Below are 19,521 nucleotides of genomic sequence, written 5' to 3' on the forward strand. Positions count from 1 at the left end.
TTTTTTTGTATTTCTTGCTGTTTATGACTATTTATTTTTTCTCTTGTTCTTCTTTTAGGTGTTAAATGTTATTCATAAGTATTTAGTGTTTGCTGATTACCACAAACGTTTTTTTTAGTACTAGTGTGTAATTTTTGTTTTGGTGGAAACTTCTTATTATGGTATGTGATTGCGAGGGTGATCCAATTTACTCAAGGTTTATATAAATGTAAATAAACTTTGAAACTAAATAAAAAAAAATCGTAAGTTAAATAGTAATGTTTACAAACTAAATCGTTAAAATTAGTTTCAATGTAGTTTTAATTATAATTTTTTTAAATTATTAGTTAATAATATATATATATATATATATATATATATATATATATATATATATATATATATTCTAAATTAGTTTAAACTGATTGCGGAACATTTTTCAGAATTTTTTTTGACAAAATTTTGTTTTATTTCCGGAATTAATGTGAAACAAAATTTGTTGTTAAAAATAATATCCTAAGCTAGTTCATTGTTTTGTTTTAAAAGATTAATTGTTGCTGTGCTGGGAGCAAATTTCCTACGGTGTGGTACGATAAAATATCTAAATAACACGTTTGAACGCCAGAGGGTTTATCTTTCTTACTTCACAATATGACGCGTTCATATTTTCCGAACAAACATATGTAGTACCAGTAAATTACGTTAGTATGTACAGGAAAACGAAGTCGGTGTTATTATGTTTAAGTGTATGGTCTCGTATACATGTGTATTGAATGAAAAAGCGAAACATCTATTCTATAAATTCTAGCGTACGACATAATATTTGCTCAAATTCTATTCACACAAATATTTTTTGTCATTCTGAGAACATTTTGAAAGAAATTTATTTTCGTAATAAATAAAAAAAAACGAACAAAATCCACATTTAGAACTTGCTTAAGCTTTTAAAACAAACATATTAACTTAATCTTACGTATAAACTTATTTATTCTGTGTGCATTCTAATCCTTGTCTTCACTTTACATTTATCAATCTCTTCACTTGCCTACGTAACCAAAATAACTCGCCCAGGGTTCGTTTTTTTAGATCTTTTCGTAAGTTTTATTCTCACAATTCTTCTTGTAAACACTTTTTTTATAAACTTCCGGTTTTCCTTTTCTTATTTTTCTATTGAAGTACCACACTTCATTTTTCTACATCCGAATGCAATTTTTTCCTAGCTGAAATTAAAATTATTCTTAAAATTTTCGATTTAATTTATCCACACTAATTTGAATTTAATTTAATCTAATCAATCTGAATATCATAACATTATTTACTAATTTATAATTTAGTCATATTTATCCCTAAATATTGTAGAATCTGGTAATGTGACCACTTTTATAATTAAACCATCCACCTAAAATCCTTGCAGCAACCTTTTTATTAGTCCTTGCTGAAATCAGAGGGAATTTAATTCTTAATGTTTTCGGTAGAATTAACGTTCAATATTACATTGAACATTTGCTGTATTAATAAAGGATTATTTGAATTATAAATCATGCAAATATAACAAGATATTGTAGGGGTAAAATTCTTTTTATAATGATACATATTGACATGTATATTTTCTATACGTAGTACATTTTTTAAAGTTCAGTTATATTATTCTACAGTTATTAATATAAACAAATTCTACTGTTTTATTAAGAGGAAGTGTTACCATCATTGATTCTAAAATGAGGCTTCCCTGCGTCGTATTTATATGGATTTAAGTAGTTGATTTTATTATAAATAAAAAATTAGGTAGATATATATATTTTGGAAATTTTTCTCTAAACATATAATAATTTAAAGGTACAATATCAGTACTTTTTCACGGAATATTATTTTCTTGAGTCAATTAAGAACTTTAAATTGAGCCTTACAGTTCTTAATAGCCTTTTTTTTTTCTCTTGAGTTATGATTATGCACCCGTCAGATTTTTCACAGGAATTAACTATTTTACCAATAAAAGCTTTTTTACTAAAAAAATTTCAGTATGCGGGTATAATAAAATTCATTTTAATCTAGTTTTTCAGTTTTTTAAAACGGCTATTTTATACGATAAATTTGCTGTTACGGATATTTTGTACATATCCCAGTTTTATATTTTTAACCATATATTTATTTCATTACCTTGATTAGGAGTAGATTTAAGGGAATGCATGCGTGCTCAACCACACATATGCACTACAAACGCGCGCGCACATAATACTGTTCAGCTAATATTAGCTACTTTGCACTGACTTTCGGCCTTTTGTTGGGATCTTGGATTTTCAGAAAATCAGAACGCATTATTTCTTCCACTCCCTTTTTTCTATCACAACCAATCAGAATATAGATATCACCAATGAATGACCTTTACCATGGTAATTGCAGTATTTTTAAATGTTTTTCTATTCTGACACCACATTAAACTTCTATCAGATTGTCTCAAATTAATTTTCTAAGTGATTATAAATTTAGAATTCAAAAAAGATAAAAATAATAAAAAACTTGGAAACGTTTAGGAAGCTTAGTTGGTATCCGCGGTGTAGATTGTACCTGTACTTGATTTCTGTTTTCCACCATGTCCTGCATTCGAAATTCTTCCTCCAGCTTCATTATCCTGCATCAATACCAGCGTCGATCGTTTGGATACGGTTTTCTTTTATAATTATTAATGGAATCATCAGTTCAAACATAAATTTTATCGTTTGTATTTACTGGTACGTAAATCGTACCAGTCTGGAAAAAAGTAATTGCTTTTCCTGCCCGTCTGTAAATTTTCATTTGTTTTTATCTAATTACAATATTGAAACGTATAACATGTTTTTCTACCAAAATTGTTCTACCTTCTAATAATCTCAGCAATTCATCATAAAATTTTATGAGAGCAATTTATCTGAAGGCCTCTGTATTTTATTTTTTAAATTGGTAATAACTTCTTTAATGTCAGCAATGTTGTATCCAATGTATGAAAATTGCATATAATAATTCTTAACTCACATCTTTGAAAATTATCAATCTCAATCTTTTTCTTCATTCTTTTATGGCATTTTGGGGCGTACTGAAATTTTTATTTTCTCCTAGTTTATTTGATTCTGCTGTAACTTTACACAATATACAAGATAAACATCAACTAAGTGACCTTGAATTTCTGAACGTAACATTTCTGGATTTTCTTCCATTATTTTGTTGTAAATGTTCTTTATTGTATATTTGTTTTAATTTTTTAAACCATTCCCATTCCTAATCTGTGGTTAGATCTTGGCTGAAAAATTGCGAAGGTAAGCGTGAATAAGAATGTAGTTAAAAAAAACTGTTGGTGATAAGTTTTGAAAAAAAGGTTTCGTAAATTTCACAAGTTAAAAACGGAAAAATAACAAGCTTGCAAAAAGCGACTGGTTTCTTATTACAAACGACGAACTCTTGCATTTTACTCTCTGCTCCATTGTACTATTAGCTGTGCCAACACATCTGACGTTTCAGGTACAACTACTACAACCATACATATGTTTACGCTTTTTAATCTTTGACAAGTAATACATAACAATTTTTCATGTCACCGACTAGTGAAATGCATTGGATTATCATTCGTAAATAAGACCATGTATTGTGTTTATCTTTATATATTCACCGGTTTCAAAGGTAATTTTTTAAACCATATTACCGAATGTTTTTATACAGTAAAAAAGTAACAGTTTTTAAAATTACTTTTTCTTCAGTACTTTCGAATCCTATTTTTAATTTATTGTTAACATTGGGTTGATGGTCGGTAACGTTCGATAGCGTTCAAGGTATAAGATATCTTTGATCTGATTCGGTAAATAGAGTACAAAGAGTCTACTGAAACGTAATAGTAATGATGCATTCAACGTAATTTCTTATTTGTCAATAGCTTTTATCGTTTATCGGTCAGCGATAGCGTTCATAAATTAAAAGTACGTTTTGTTCACCTTACTAACTGTTCAAGTTAACCTCAGAAACATAAATTTAAGTGCTTTCTTCAAGTGATAAATTCCTTAGTATATAATGTTACATTTTCAATAAATCTACTGCTAAAGACTGTGAGAATTTGATTTGTACAAGTAAAAATTTCATTCAAATTCCGACCGTTTTAAAAGGAGGTATCAGTAAAATATATGGAACTATAAAAATTTTTTATGTACTTTCAGCAGTCGTATTACCATATAGAAAAAATGACTTGGCTTAAACTTATTTCGATGTCAAAGATATCTTTTCTCTCTACTTTGTAGAATTCTCAAGATAAAACGGATAAGATAAAAATTTTACCAGAATTTCCTCTTTCCCTAACAAAAGAAAAGCTATTTTTTTTTTTATTTATTGCATACTAGCTGACTCGGCAAAGCTTCGCCATTGCTATATTTGAGAATATATATACGTATATATAGATTAAATGAACACAAATGAAAGTTTGATAAAACATTAAAAAATTGAGCATTACGGAACTTCATAAAATTTAACCTTTCCCTATTTCCCATCTTCTCTTTTTCCTTTTCCCTTGTTTCCTTCTTCTCTTCTTTCCTTTTTCCTTTTCTCTCTATTTCCCTTTTTAACCTCTTTTCGAATTTTCGCAAAAATGTTTATTTTCACTTAACTTCGGAATCCATTCCGAATATGAGCCAAATCAAACCATAAATACAATTTTTCAAAATATCTCGACCCCAGCAGCACCTACCGGGTCCAAACTAATTCAGAAAGGCTTCGCAGGCGTGCACACAACTTACCAAAGTTTCATCGCAATCGGATGAATGGTGGTATAGGAACGCATATGGGACAAACAAACATACATTTTTTTTATATGTATTTGCAGACCCAGCAATGCTTCCTTATTGCTATATTTGAGTATGTATATATTAAATGAACATAGTTAAAAGTTTGAAAAACATTAAAAAACTGAACATTACGCAATTCACAAAATTTAATCTTTCACTTCAACCCTTTCCCTTTCCCCCTTTCACACCTTTCGCCATTCCCTAATTTAATATTCCCCCTATTTCCTCCTTCCCACATTTCACCCTTTTCGCTATTTCCTTTCTCCTTTTCCTTTCTCTTTTTCCCCTTTTTAATTTTGTCCCTTTTTACATTTTTCCTTATTTTTATTTTCTCCCTTTCTCTTTTATTCCCGCACGTAAATCGGTCCAGTAGTTTTATAGTCTACAGCAGACACACATACGAATATTGCCTTATATATATATATATATATATATATATATATATATATATATACAGACGAAAAAAGTCTGTATATTTGTTTTTTAAATATCTCAACACTAGCACCACCTAGCGGGAATAGTTTTGCAAAAACATTTTTTTCACGTAACCAATATGTATTCTGAATATGAGCCAAATCGGACCATAAATACAATTTTTCGAATTGTCTCGAACCCAGCGCCACCTATTGGGTCCAAACTAATTCAGAAACCTTCGCAGACGTGCGTACAACTCACCAAAGTTTCATCGGAATCAGATGAATAGAATAGAAACGCATAGGGAACAAATAGGCATTTAGTAAAATATATATAAGATTTTTTAACCATTTTTTTATGTCTTATTATGCAATGTAGTAATAGAGCAAGAAACACAAAAAGCAAATACTTTGGAGGCAATATTAAAGATGGAGGAACCGATCAGAATTTAAAAATATAGATTTTTTTTAAATCTTTCAAAACCTTTTTGGTCTATTTGAACTTGTTATAAAATGTAATTAAAAATTTAAGAAATAAAATTTAGTTATAACATTTCAATAAAATTTCATAATAATTCAACCCACCGGAATGGTCTAATGATGAACGCGTCTTCGCAAATCAGCTGATTTCGAAATCGAGAGTTCCAACGTTCAAATCCTAGTAAAGGCAGATACTTTTATACGGATTTGAATACTCAATCGTGGTTCTTTGGTGGTTGGGTTTCAATTAACCACACATCTCAGAAATGGTCGACCTAACTGTACAAGACCACATTTCATTTACATTCATACATATCATTCTCATTCATCCTTTGAAGTAGTACCTTACGGTGATTCTGGAGACTAAAGAGAAAAAAGAAAAAGCAAGCATCACAAAACACAGTTGTGGTTCTTAAGAAACTTCATGAATGACATCTTACCTCATTGACAGTTTCAACTTTTCACCCAAGAACATAAATAAGCTTTTTGTGTAAGCTGAACGCAAAAGCCATTATCAGTTTTATGTTTGTGATAGATACGCTAATATTTTGCAAATATATCAAAAACGGTTTCAGTAATGTTTATTAAATTTTAATATATTTATTGTTGTCTCCGTTTTTAAAAATTGCACGTAATTTTTAGCAGTTCATAAAAAAAATCATTGTCATTTTAAAAAGCTTTATATCAGCTATCATTATTAGATATATAAGATGTTAAAATATTAAGAATGAATATTAAGAAATATAGACTTTTATTAAATAGTCGAATATGTATATAAATCTGTTTTTGTTTCGACGCTAATTTTATTTCAACGGATTTATATTTTATTTATATAAACAGGAGTTTTTCCATTATATGGATTTATTTTTTTAATGGAGATAATCATTGTATTTATGCTTGGAATTAGTTATTTGATGAATGTTTATTTAATAATGTTTGACCACTACAGTTCAATATTTAATTAGACCTGTAAGTAGTAAGCATTATTATATTTACCGCATAACGCGTGTAATTACAATAATTTAAATAATGTTTGAGTTGAACTCTAAATAACCAATTATTCAAATTACTATAGAATACAACGTTTTACTATTGTTATAATTTTGACTATTATTTACTTTGAAGGAGCTATACTACTTTATATAATATTTATGCGTGTTGAAAACTTCATTACTGATTAATTTGTTACTTATTTGAATTCTATTTTTTTTTAACTTTTAAATATGAGTAGATTTTAAAATATAAAGAACTGAAACAAACAAAATTCTAACATAATGTAGCGTGTCCGCGGCTCGAGAAGGATATTGATAAATTGGCACTTGAAAATGTTTAAATAATTATAATTTATTAGTTTAAAACATAAGGAAAAAAAGAAAAATCAATAATAATAATAGTAAGCGACAATAATAAAACAAATAATAAAATCGTAATCACAACAACAATAATCATCAAAATAATAATGACAACAGCAAACAATAATAATAATAAATGTCAATATTAATAAACAGTGATTACATACAAAACAGAATTTAAAGTAAACGTCAGGATTTATTCACAGGTAGATAAATAATGTAAAGTTGAATTCAGTCCCATTGACATAAGACATTAGCATGACCGCTAATCTTATCACTTTTAACCACTAGTCTTGTTATGACAACAATAGACAAGACAAGTATAAAGTTTTTTTATTGCAAATACCTTTGCCGCTCGCAAATAAAACTACCCTAACAATTTCTGATTGAAATTTAGTGCATTATATTCTTTCACTTATAGTCTTACAGTAACTCACTTAACCATTTCTTTTTTTTTCGTGTACTGGAATTACTTCTGACGTTACCTTAATCGCGTCGAACTCGCATAATAATTTCTCTATCGTAACACTCGCAGAGTCGTATCTCGCAGAACACAGATCATAACGTCTTGCTTAGAATGATTTGCAGAACTGATTTCAACTGGTCTTCTCCGGGGTGTTTATATTCCTGTTCTCTTTACATGCCGGACCGGACCCATTTCGAAGAGTGAGAATGATTGTCCTCCCTCACACATTTCCATGAAATTCCTACCCTCGTCCGGTAACTCTTCTCACGGAATAACATGTGTTTAGGTGTGTCAGAGGGCAGTATTACAAAAGACGATTGTTAAACGGACCTGTTGCCTTTACTAAAAGGGTTTCTTTTAACCCCTTTCTGGATTCCTCCCATTATTTTATTTTCTGATTACGGTCACACTGATTACGCCCTCATAATTGATTCGGCGGCTGGGGACCGCCGACAATGGACAACCGCGGCTGGGGACCGCCGACAATGGAGGGTGGCCTCCATTGTCTGTCGGTCGGTCCTCCGAGTTTTGGATGGTCACAGTAGGGGGGTGTGCCTGGGTCAGGGCATTATGGCCAACTTTTGCATTGCTCTTCAAGTACTTCGGTCGACGGGTTTGCACCTCTTGATGTCAACGCCAAAGGATGTCGTCAGGAAATGACCGGAAGACCCGCCGATCACGACAGTGGTGGTTAAAGCGGAGGGGGAAACCTACGCCGATCATCGCTCAGTGAAAAAAGCTGTGTCGCCAGGTGAAGTTGGGGTCTTCTCCTCTCGTAAGGGGCAGGGAGAGGACCTTAACATCCAGGTGCGGGCCGACAGTGATACAGCTGAATGATTAGTAAGGATATTTCCTCGATGGTCGATGGCATCACTATGGCCCTGGCAGGGAGATCTGGCAGCGGGGTTCACGTCCTTGACAAGGACATGGTTGTTCTAACTACTCAGGATGAGTTCGTGACGGAAGTTCGAAAGGTTACAGGAGAATCAGTGTCGATGGACGTTCTGTTTATGCGACTGGCTTATGGTGAGAAGCAGGTCGTGTGGCCACGACCGTGCCACTCATACTGGCGGACAAATTACTGGCCGACGGTGGTGTCCGTATTGGCTTACACAGTCATGAGGCGTTCAGTTGATAACCTTTGTTTCTGCTCCTGGAAGCCGGGCCATATAGCCAATTCCTGTATTGGGCCGGACCATAGTGGCCATTACTTTACCTGTGGCGAGGCCAGTCACTTGCGGAAGGACTGCCGACGGGAGGCTCGGTACCTTCCTGCAGGTTGCATGGGCATGCACCCGTGGGGCGGGGATGTAAGACTTCACCTGCGCCGAAAGATGCGGCGTCTGCTTGACGCTGTTGGGTGTCTGTGGGGTACAGCCCCGTCCAGAAGAAGTGGGAGATTCCGGCTTCCGGCTTCCGGCGTCCCCCTATCAATGATTGACCGGGGACTCCTTCGCAGCACCTTCGGGGAAGGAATGTAAGGCCGTAGTCTCGGTAGGGGATCCCTTTGGGGGTTCCTCATTAGAGGCAGGGTGTAAAGACCGGAGTCCCAGTGAGGGGTCCTCATTGAGTTCCCCTCATTAGAGGCGTGGTACGCAAATAAAGACCGTTTCCCGACTTCCTGGGTCAAATTTTGTTTCTACCGGGGTAGTTTAAGGCGATGGCACCTCCCCCCGGAGCTGAGTTTATACTTGGTTGTGGATCTGACCCCGGGTAGCGGGAAAAATACAGATGTAAAAAAAAATTTCAGTAAGCGTCTAAAATATAAAATTTAGCATTAAGGAATTTATATATGCAATTATTTTTATTTTAATAAAATTAATTGTTTTTTTTATTTTATGTAGATATATATTTGTATATGTAGTTAAATAGTGATGAAATTGTGAACTTCACATTTATATTTTTTTTGATTAATCTAAAAAAAAAGAAAGTTAACACATAAACTACTTCTTGTATATTTTGTACAATCTATAATTTATTACAGATATTTATAATAAATAAAATTATTTATCATAGATATCGGTTTATAGTTTAAAAAAAAAAAATCAGTACATTTATTTTGTAGACGGACAACCTTTTTATATTTTCTTCGTGATAATTTGTAAAGAAGTTTCGATGATGTAGCTGTGAGTGATAGTAAATGTAGTTTGTCTTCATAAAAATGTTTATTTACATTATTGTTAAAAACAATTGGTCCTATAATTTTGTCCACAAAACAGGACACTATATACAAACTTCATCATATTATAAAGCCAGTTCTTGAAAGATGTGAGGGTTTGTTCTGCACTTTACTCGGTTATCCTGTGCTTTGAATGTATCCACTTCAACGGAATCACGCTTCATTATTGAAATAAACATTACGTAATATTCTGTGGAAAATGTTAATAAACGATTGAAACAACCTGCAATAATTAATCCATTTGACTTATCTCGTATGTTCTTGAATAATACTGATTTTATAAGACCATTCTTGGGGATGAATAATGTATATACGACAAACGGAGCGAAAAGTTGAAACAAGATCTTATGAACAAATAAGATCATATAAATTCTAGAAAAAAGATATAAATTACGCAACACATTTGAAGGGAAAAGAACATATCCCCGTCATGAAATGATAAAATCCATGAAAATATTGCATTTTGCACAAATAGAAAAATTTTTTAATATTCTACAAAACATGGAAATATTCAAGTTAAAATTAAAAGGGCAGGAAATAATTAACGAAAGAATAAACACTCGATCCGACTAATATTTAAAAATGTTTAATTATTAAAATGAAGAAGAGTTAGACAGATTATTTCAATAAATTCTATACCAATAGAAAGATAATTTATAAATTGTATTGTTAAAGTGGGAGGGACGAAGCAGAAAAGAGCATGTCAAGGATGGGAAGTGGGAGGGGCTTAACATCGCTACTTATTCGACGATCTCAAATCAGGAAGACTCAATATTAAAAGTAATTTTAAGAATAGAAATACTCTGAAACGCGTCAATTACAAATGTTTGAGTGACAGTGCTATGAAGGGCAGAAAATAACACTCAAATCAATTTTCACATTCCTAATGGAAATATTAAATATTGTGGCTATAACAAAATTAAAATATTGTTTATATAATTAACTATAAAAAAATCTTACTTCGGTTTAATGTGTTAAATGGGCATAGTTTTAGGTACAACTTGTATGATCTGTTTTTATATTCGTTTTATTTATATATATATAAAACTTTACGCGCGCGCGTATGTGTATGTGTGTTCGCGCGCGCGTGTAAGGTGTGTGTGTGTGTGTGTGTGTGTGTGTGTCTTTGTGCGTGGGTGCGCGTTCACGAATTTTGTAATATTTTTAGGCATAATAATAAGTATGAACAGTACACTCCTGCTAGAGTGTATTTCATGTAGAAGGTGAGTTACACGAAGTAGATCTTAAATTATCTTTTTCCAGTAATTAGATTTGTTGCATTGAAGAACTAGGGATACTTCATTAAAAGACTAACACTTTTTGTGCAACCATTTTTTTTAGCGACAGTAGGATTTTACAAACAGGTTTAACAGTGGTTTACTGAGTGAATATTTGATGATGGTGTGCTCCAAGGCACTTGATGCTTCTTTTTTTGCAACTTTATACTTTATTTAGGAAAATAAAGAAAATTTAGTTAGATTATATCAGTCGAGCAGTTATGACAGTAAATTTTTTTAAATTGTGGAGGTGTTTGTTGCTTACATATCCTCGGTTTTGTCTCTAGTGCTATTCTCTCGGAATGTCTGAACTACATTTATCTTCTAACTGGTTGACATCTCCATTCCTAACTTTCAATTTACAGAAATGTTCTTCACTTCTCTGGAAATTTCCTACGCAGTCTAATTTTGTTACACACACTTCTGAGCAATATCCTTTTTAACCAAATTCGACAACATATCATTTTTGGAGCGCTGAAAAATTCCGATAACAATTACAACACAACTCACTGAATAGTATTTCAAATTTATATCTTGGATTACTCTTTTATTTTTCAGAGAAAAAGGTTAAATTTATTTGTTACGTAAAGATAGTAAGAAATTGCATATTCAGGTTTGTTTTTTAGTACACATTTTTGGTTATAAAATTAAAGATTTTTGAAATACTTCTTACATTTTGCTATGAACAGCTAAATTTTGCTATGAAAAGGAAAAAAACAAATAAGAATTAGTTTTTAATTAAAATTCAATCATTTTTAATTACAATTTCAATTATTAGTATTGCTTATTATTAGTAGTAGTTTTTAATCTATTATTATATTCTATTCTACTTGACAATAAAGGTTATGTCATTTTTTTTTAACGTCTTCTTTCCCGTAGCTGTTATTAAATTCTGAGGCATATCAGCCACACCATTCCTACGTTTCTAGTGTATCTGTTGTATAAACTAATTTTGTTGAGATTTCCCAGCATTTCCATAAAGTTTAAAATTCTCTTTCCTTCATTAAAAGTTTCATTTTCCCATTTATTTTTCTTTTCGATTAGCTTGGAAGGTTGGCTTCATATTTCCTCGACTAATAGTGCTTAGTAAACGCTAAATTAATTCATTATATTCAGTCCCTAATACGTACTTTTTGTATTACATTTTATGTATGTGTACCCCTCATTAATAGTACATTAATAAATAGGGGGGGGGGGAAATATATATACATTTTTTTTTTTTTTTACCGTAAAAGAAATATAGATAAGCGCGTCTTACAAATAATTACTCGCCTATCTGCTAAAATTGTGAATCATCAAGTTTTGTATTAAATATCTGATTTCTCTAGAAAATTTATTCGGTTGGATCAATTAAATGCCAAAACAAAAATGAGCTAATCTTATAAAATTCATTCATGGGACCGCTACCACTTTTTTTTGTGTCGCTGAGTTAATAACTCAGCGACACAAAATATTAAAATTCAAATACTGTAAAATACATCTCAGTTTAAATATTACTGATCACGTAATAATAAACATAGCTTAATAAATTAAAGCCAAACATAGATGCCTACATCTATCTATACTGGTATACGTATATAACAGTACGTGTAATGTACGACACACTGCGCTTGTCATAATAATGATTTTACTATACATTACACATATTACTAAAATCATAATCTCGAAACCAATGTTTTAACAGTTAAAAGGCCGCGACCTTCTGTAAACAAAATTATTAAAACTCCAAATTTTAAAATACCAAAATAATGGATACCATTTCTTTCACTCAGATCGAACATAGATATTTTCCATTAACTGGAAAAAATGATTAGTTTTTTTTGGCAATTGTAAAGACAAAATAACTATAACTTTATTTAAATATATCAAGGGTAAATTAAGTATTTGTATTTGTGGAGCGTAAAACTTTAATAGAAAGAACAGTAGAAATCTAGAAAAGTACGCATAATTACTGGTAGTTGTATCCAAACTAGCGTACCGCTGTTAAAATAAAATCGAACCTATCTTATCGATTTGAGAAGAATGTGCAATACTGCAACCTCGCAATATATATATATATATATATATATATATATATATATATATATATATATATATATATATATATATATATGCATATATAACTTAAATTAATAATAATATACAATAATTTAGTCTTGTTATTTTATTTTTAGTGAATATAGAAGAACAATTGAAATAAATCTTTGTATGTTGAGTGCGGGACATAAATAATGAAATACAAAGTAGAAATTAAAATCAAACTTGTTGAATTAAATTAAAATTTAAGAAATACTAGATTCTTTTTTTCTCTATCAGGGAATGTATCGATAAGGGTAATTTCCCAAGCACTTCACGAAGGATCTTCTTGAACTTATTATAATTGAAACCAAAGAAATTAATCGTATTTTCGAGTTCATTAGATACCCTTACACACCCTTTCATTAGATGACAGATCAGTTTTTAGACGTGACTGAAAAATTGTGTAATTCCTTATGGAGGACTGAGGCACTCGTAGCAAAATACCCGTTTCTTGTTCTGTTTTGCCGTGGAGCAAATGATAAAAATGCAGCTCATCCCAGAAATGTCTTTTATTAACAAGAAAAGAGAAAATTGTCGAGGGGTACAGTTTCGTGTAGAAGGCGGGAAATGAAATTCCACTCTAAAAATAAATATAAAAAATATTTATTTAATCTTGACAATCATGTACAACAACAATTTTTACCCAATCAAAATTGGTTAGTATTATTTTTGTTCATAAGAAAGATGAGTAATGAATTTTGAAGCGTATAAAAAAATATCAAGCTTGACCGAGATTCAGACCCAGACCTTTGAAAATGAAAAGTAATACGCTACTATTTCCCTACAGAAAGGGAAAATATTAACGTGCTGCAATGAATTGTATTTAAAAGACGCGCGCGCGCACACACACATACACAGTAATAGCAAATTATTGTGTGTAAGCAAGAGTTGCAGTAACAAATGTGAAACAAATGAGAGTAATATAAGTAAGGATAGAAATGAGGTGGAGTAATTCAGCTAAAGAAACACGCAAATAGATTAATGTTAAAAACTTTAAAAATTTGTATTAGCAAAAATTTGAGAATAACATTTAATCGAAAACAAAATAAAATTAAAATTTATATGTAGTTTGATATCTGTTCACTTAAGAAAAAATCTTCTTGTAGAAGTGATGATTTTTCCAAGATCTTCCCAATTCTTGTTTTTAGAAATTAGGTTATAGCATTAAAATGACCGAGCATTCATAAAAATGCTCAATTATATAAAATTGTATATTGATAAAGCAACAAGGAAGAAATCACAAAACGATTTTTAGATAGATGGAATCAAATTCTCTTATATTAGAATAAAACCAAGAATGAATATTTAATGGTTCTCTGAATAAGCCTTAAGAGTTTCATACTAGTAAGCAAAGTGAATAGCAGAGATTAACCTTGTTCAACAATGTTATTCAACCAGTATTATACGGTATATGTACTGCATGGAAAACACTGATCTTAACGTAAAAATAATAATTATGTTTTCAAACTCCAGTTCTACAAATTCTCTAAATATCTATAAACTAATCAGTCAAAATATAACGTCAATTTTAAATGGAATAGTTAAATTTTCTTTTTAAAAAGAATAATGTTTTAAGAAAACTACAGTATAACCAATACGGTTTAAGATATTACGGTAGTAAAAGTAGTTAATTACAAAGGAAAGCTTGTTCTAAAGAATTAAATGACGTTATTACTCATTCTGTAGGGATTGGGGTATTTTAGCTTAAACCGTGAATTTTTCAATTGTCAAGAAACCACCGTAACGTAGTTTTTTTCTTTTTATATAAACTAAAACTACGTGTATTAGAATTTCCATACTCATTAGCGGCTACAATCTCTGTCTCACTCATACTCGACAGTTAAAAAATGCTCTACTTCCTTGCGGGGAAAAAAACAAACGTTTCCTACAAAAAATCAATAAGGCCACTTGCTACTACGTCCACTTTCTCATTTTTATATACTGTAAGAATATTATTACATAAATTAAAACTTTTTTTTTTATGTAAAACTGAGTGGAATTAATTTTTAAATGTACCTTTATGTATATTTTTTAAAAATTCAACCTGAAAATTATGAAAATTTAATTTATAATACAAATTAATAAACTATAATTTTAATAATTTATTTATTCGGTTACCTGAACCGAGACCTTTACGGGAACATACAATTTCATAAAATTGCTTAATTGAAAGAGAAAAAGGAAAAGAGAGATATGGTACTAGATGAGTTGGTTTGTTTGACAGATTCTATATTTACAATAATTTTTATAAAAACCAACAATTTACAAATTTGCTGTCTCTTAAACAACACCACAAATTATTAAAAAAATACTAATAGTCGCTTTTAATTGCGCCATCCTTCATTGTTATTCGATCGACTCGAATTGAGCAAATTAATGGAGATATTCAGTTTCAAGTGTTGGATAAGTAGGGTGCATCGATGTGGATCGTGGCGCTAAATGGCGTCTAATTTATATCTTGATGAGAAATGTACTAATCTCTCTTCAAGAAACTCATACACACGCGCGCGCGTGAGCGTGTACGTAATGCAAGAAAATTGTGAACCTGGTGATTCATTTTTAGATTCAGACTAAACAAAAAATTTATATTCTTTAAAAAATTACAATTTTCATTATGTTTTCATACTTTCAACAAGTTTGAGTATTTTTAAAGAAAAATTTATATCAACATTGGATTGAGGAATCATTACAATATTTGGTTGACATATTTTCACCATCTTTTTTTATAAAAACAAAAATTCAGTATAAGATATTCAGAAAGTTAAAAATGTCAGCCACATTTGTTTTATTTCATAATTATTAATTTTATGGTATTATTTTGTTTACATTAAAAAGTTTTAGATTTTAGCTAATAAAATACATTTTGATAAAAACTATTACGAAGATATAAAAGATTAGAAAATTGACGTAACCGTCATTTTAGAATTTATGATGTCATGTGTACATGGTTATTTTTTATTTATTTCGGGAAAGTTTGTGCTTCCATATGTACAATATATTATAATGATTTTCTCTAACTTATTATGGAATGTAAAGTTTTCTTTAAAAAAGAAAGTGTTGAACAAAAGGAAAACGAAGGAGAAATCAGCATTTTTTTCATAGAATATTTTTTGTTTATTTTTATTCATAGAATGCGAAAATGAATAGCCGAATAAACTTCTTTGTTGTACTCTGATAATTATATATATATTTTTTTTTAACGTTTCTTATCATATATATATATATTAAAAAATCTTCTTCTAGAAGTGATGATTTTTCCAAGATCTTACCAGTTCTTGTTTTTAGAAATTTGGTTATAACAGTAAAATGACCGAACATTCATAAAAATCCTCAATTATATAAAATTGTATATGGATAAAGCAACAAGGAAGAAATCACAAAACGATTTTTAGACAGATGGAATCAAATTCTCTTATATTAGAATAAAGCCAAGAATGAATATTTAATGGTTCTCTGAATAAGCCTTAAGATTTTCATACTAGTAAACAAAGAGAATAGCAGAAATTATATTATATATCATATATATATATATGATTAGAAACGTTTAAAAACATTCACATGCACCTAAAAGACGTATTTGGTAAGATAGGAAGTTTATAATTTTTAAACATTACGTTTAAAAATTATAACTTTCTATGAGCAAAAATTTTTAAAACTGTGTTTTAGATGTTGTTTTAGTACATACAGCATTTATGTCGATGGAATTATATTTTAATTAAAGAATTACAATCCTATTAACAAAGCTGAAAGCTAATATGAATGACAGAAGAGATTACGTATAAACTTCAATACCATTCCTAATTTGGATTATTGTTTAAATTTATAACTTTGTATTAGTTCTAAATCACCTATTTCCGCAATTAAATTTTCCATTCCGTTCAAATGAACTATGTTACCGCTTTTCAGTTAAATGACTGTTAAATATTTAGAAGAATAAACAATAGTCATGTGAGTGTAAATAATACCGCTTCAGTATTTAAAATTTAAATATAATAATAATAATAAAGATAAAACTAAATGGATTAAAATTATTTTGTTAATTTAACGGATAGGAAAGCAAAATTTCTGTTAACAAATTAAAAAAAAAAAAACATGGTTTTGAATTTTGCAAGAGAAATAATCAAAATAGGTTTTTTATATCGTAAATTCTGTCTTAAGCGAGCAATTATCGTTTATGAAATAATTTAAAAAAAGTTATCTCTTCTTTTTGTTCTTGTTGAATAATATTCTACACTTAATTTTTTTTTTCCAAGAAGTACTTTATCTAAAGAAATAGTTTTTGAAGTACTTTGAAATTTTTAATTGTTTTCTAAAAATTTTTATATACCATTAAATAATGTCCTATTTGATGTCAACCATAATAATTAAAAATAAATATGATAAAAATACTTTTTATGATCTAACATACGTTAATGGATATAATAGAATGTTATTAATTACGAAATTAAAAAAAACGAATTATAATATACTTAAAAAGAATAAAATAAAAAATATCATACGTTTTTAAAAGATAAATTATTATATTACATTATTAATTGGCTAAATGCATTATGAGCCCAATATTTAGGTATTAGGTTGAAAGAATTAACTATATCAGTTATTTATTAAAATAAAATTTAACTGAGAAAACTCTCATAAGTCCATTAAAAAAAAATAATAAAAAATCATTAGCTAGATATTTTTTAAACTGTTAAACAGTAAACATTAGTAAATTCAGGGAGTTAGCAAAAGTATAAATAAATACAAATAAAAAGGGGGAATTAAAATTTGTTAATATTAAAAACATATTAGAAAATAAAAATCGCTGGCAAAGATTGTATGACTTTCTTGATATTAATAATAAAAATCTGATGTGAACACCATACGACTTCCTTATACGCCTATTAAATTATATATATTTTTTATTACGTTTTTTTTAAATATTGAATTCTTTTTCTTTACTCTCCGGTTTAACCCCGCCTCTTAGAGCTGGACCCACACTTAAGCAATAACAAAGCTCCGGGATGTGCCATTGCTTCAAACCGCCTGGAAAGCAATCATGGACCCGGCTATGCCGTTCCCAAGGCCCCATCCAGGCTGCCGGTATGTGTTTTACTTTTACCATGATTCAAATAAGGAGACCTCCAAAGGGGTCCCCTTACCGGGACTCCGGTCTTTCCGTGCCATGGCTCAAATAAGAAGATACCAAAGGGGTATCCTTACCGGGACTCCGGTCTTCACGGTGCCACGCCTCAAATAGGGAACCCCTGAGGGATCCCTCACCAAGACTACGATCATATCCTTCCCCCCCAGCAGCTCCAGAAGAAATCCCAACCCGATCATCAAAAAGTGAGATGCCGGAGCATCCCAACCCTTTTGGACATCCGGGATGCCAGGGACCGGGGGTCCCTGGTGTCCCTCCTGAACCACCTAACAACCAGGCGTAGCAGCAGTCAAACCTCACGCAGCACAACTCAAATCCGTTCCGCAGGTAAACGACCCTCATGGTTTGACAAGGTCCTGCAGCTATAACCCCCGAGCGAATGTCCCCACGCTTTGCAAGAGAGACACCTAGCCTCTTTCTTGCAATCCTTACTTTGGTGGCCAGCTTCTCTACAATTAAACCATTGTTCTCTTCTATCAGGGCCGCTGTAGAATCACGTATAGTGCCCTGCTTTCTAGCACCGAAAGGGTGCTCTTCTTGCGATCGCCTCGTCACTCGGCAGACCATCCACCAGTACGGATGCGACCTTCCGTCAACAACGCACCCGCCAAGATGGTTGGCACAGCGACCGTCGCCTCCTGCGTGGTCCCGTACGCCGGACACTTGGAGAGCGCGTTGACGGTCCCCAGCAAACCGGCGTAGATCACGGACTCACGCGTATTTCACGACCTTCTCGGTCGTGAAAATGCCATGTCTTTAATCAGTAAGTGAGCGCGCCGGGCGTCACCGCCGGTTGATACCGTGGTGTCCTTCACCTTCCTCATTATTGCTTCTCGAAGCTTGGCTGCAGTGTTCCCTACTTCACTCACCCTGATGAGAAGGTCCTTCCCCCTGACACTTGTAGGCGGAGAGGATCCCTGCCCCCTCCGCGGACACATTCTTCTTGACCGTCCGGAGAAGATCTGCGTAAGTCTTTCCCTCCGCCCGTACCGTACCGTATTATTGAATCATTATTTATTGTAAAAATGTTTTAACAATGTGAGGTTAATAATTATTAATAAATCAATAATTTAAATTCCCAAAAAAATTAAAAAAAAGGAATGAAGTCGCATTCAACCAATGTGCCTTTACCTTGAAAGATCCAAATATTTTATTAATTTAAACTTTTATTGGGCTAAAACTCTGGAACCAATAAAGATAAGTACCACTTATGATATATTGTTGAAAAGTTCTCAATGAGGGCTTATTTATTGCAGTTAAGAAAACGTTCAATATCCAATTTTTTTGATATTTGGCTCTTTTGGACACTTTTTGTCCAGTCGATGTAATCAAAAAGGTGTGGTGCACAGCTACG

This window comes from Lycorma delicatula, chromosome 6 (assembly GCF_047948215.1).
Source record: "Lycorma delicatula isolate Av1 chromosome 6, ASM4794821v1, whole genome shotgun sequence".
Lineage (NCBI taxonomy): Eukaryota > Metazoa > Arthropoda > Insecta > Hemiptera > Fulgoridae > Lycorma > Lycorma delicatula.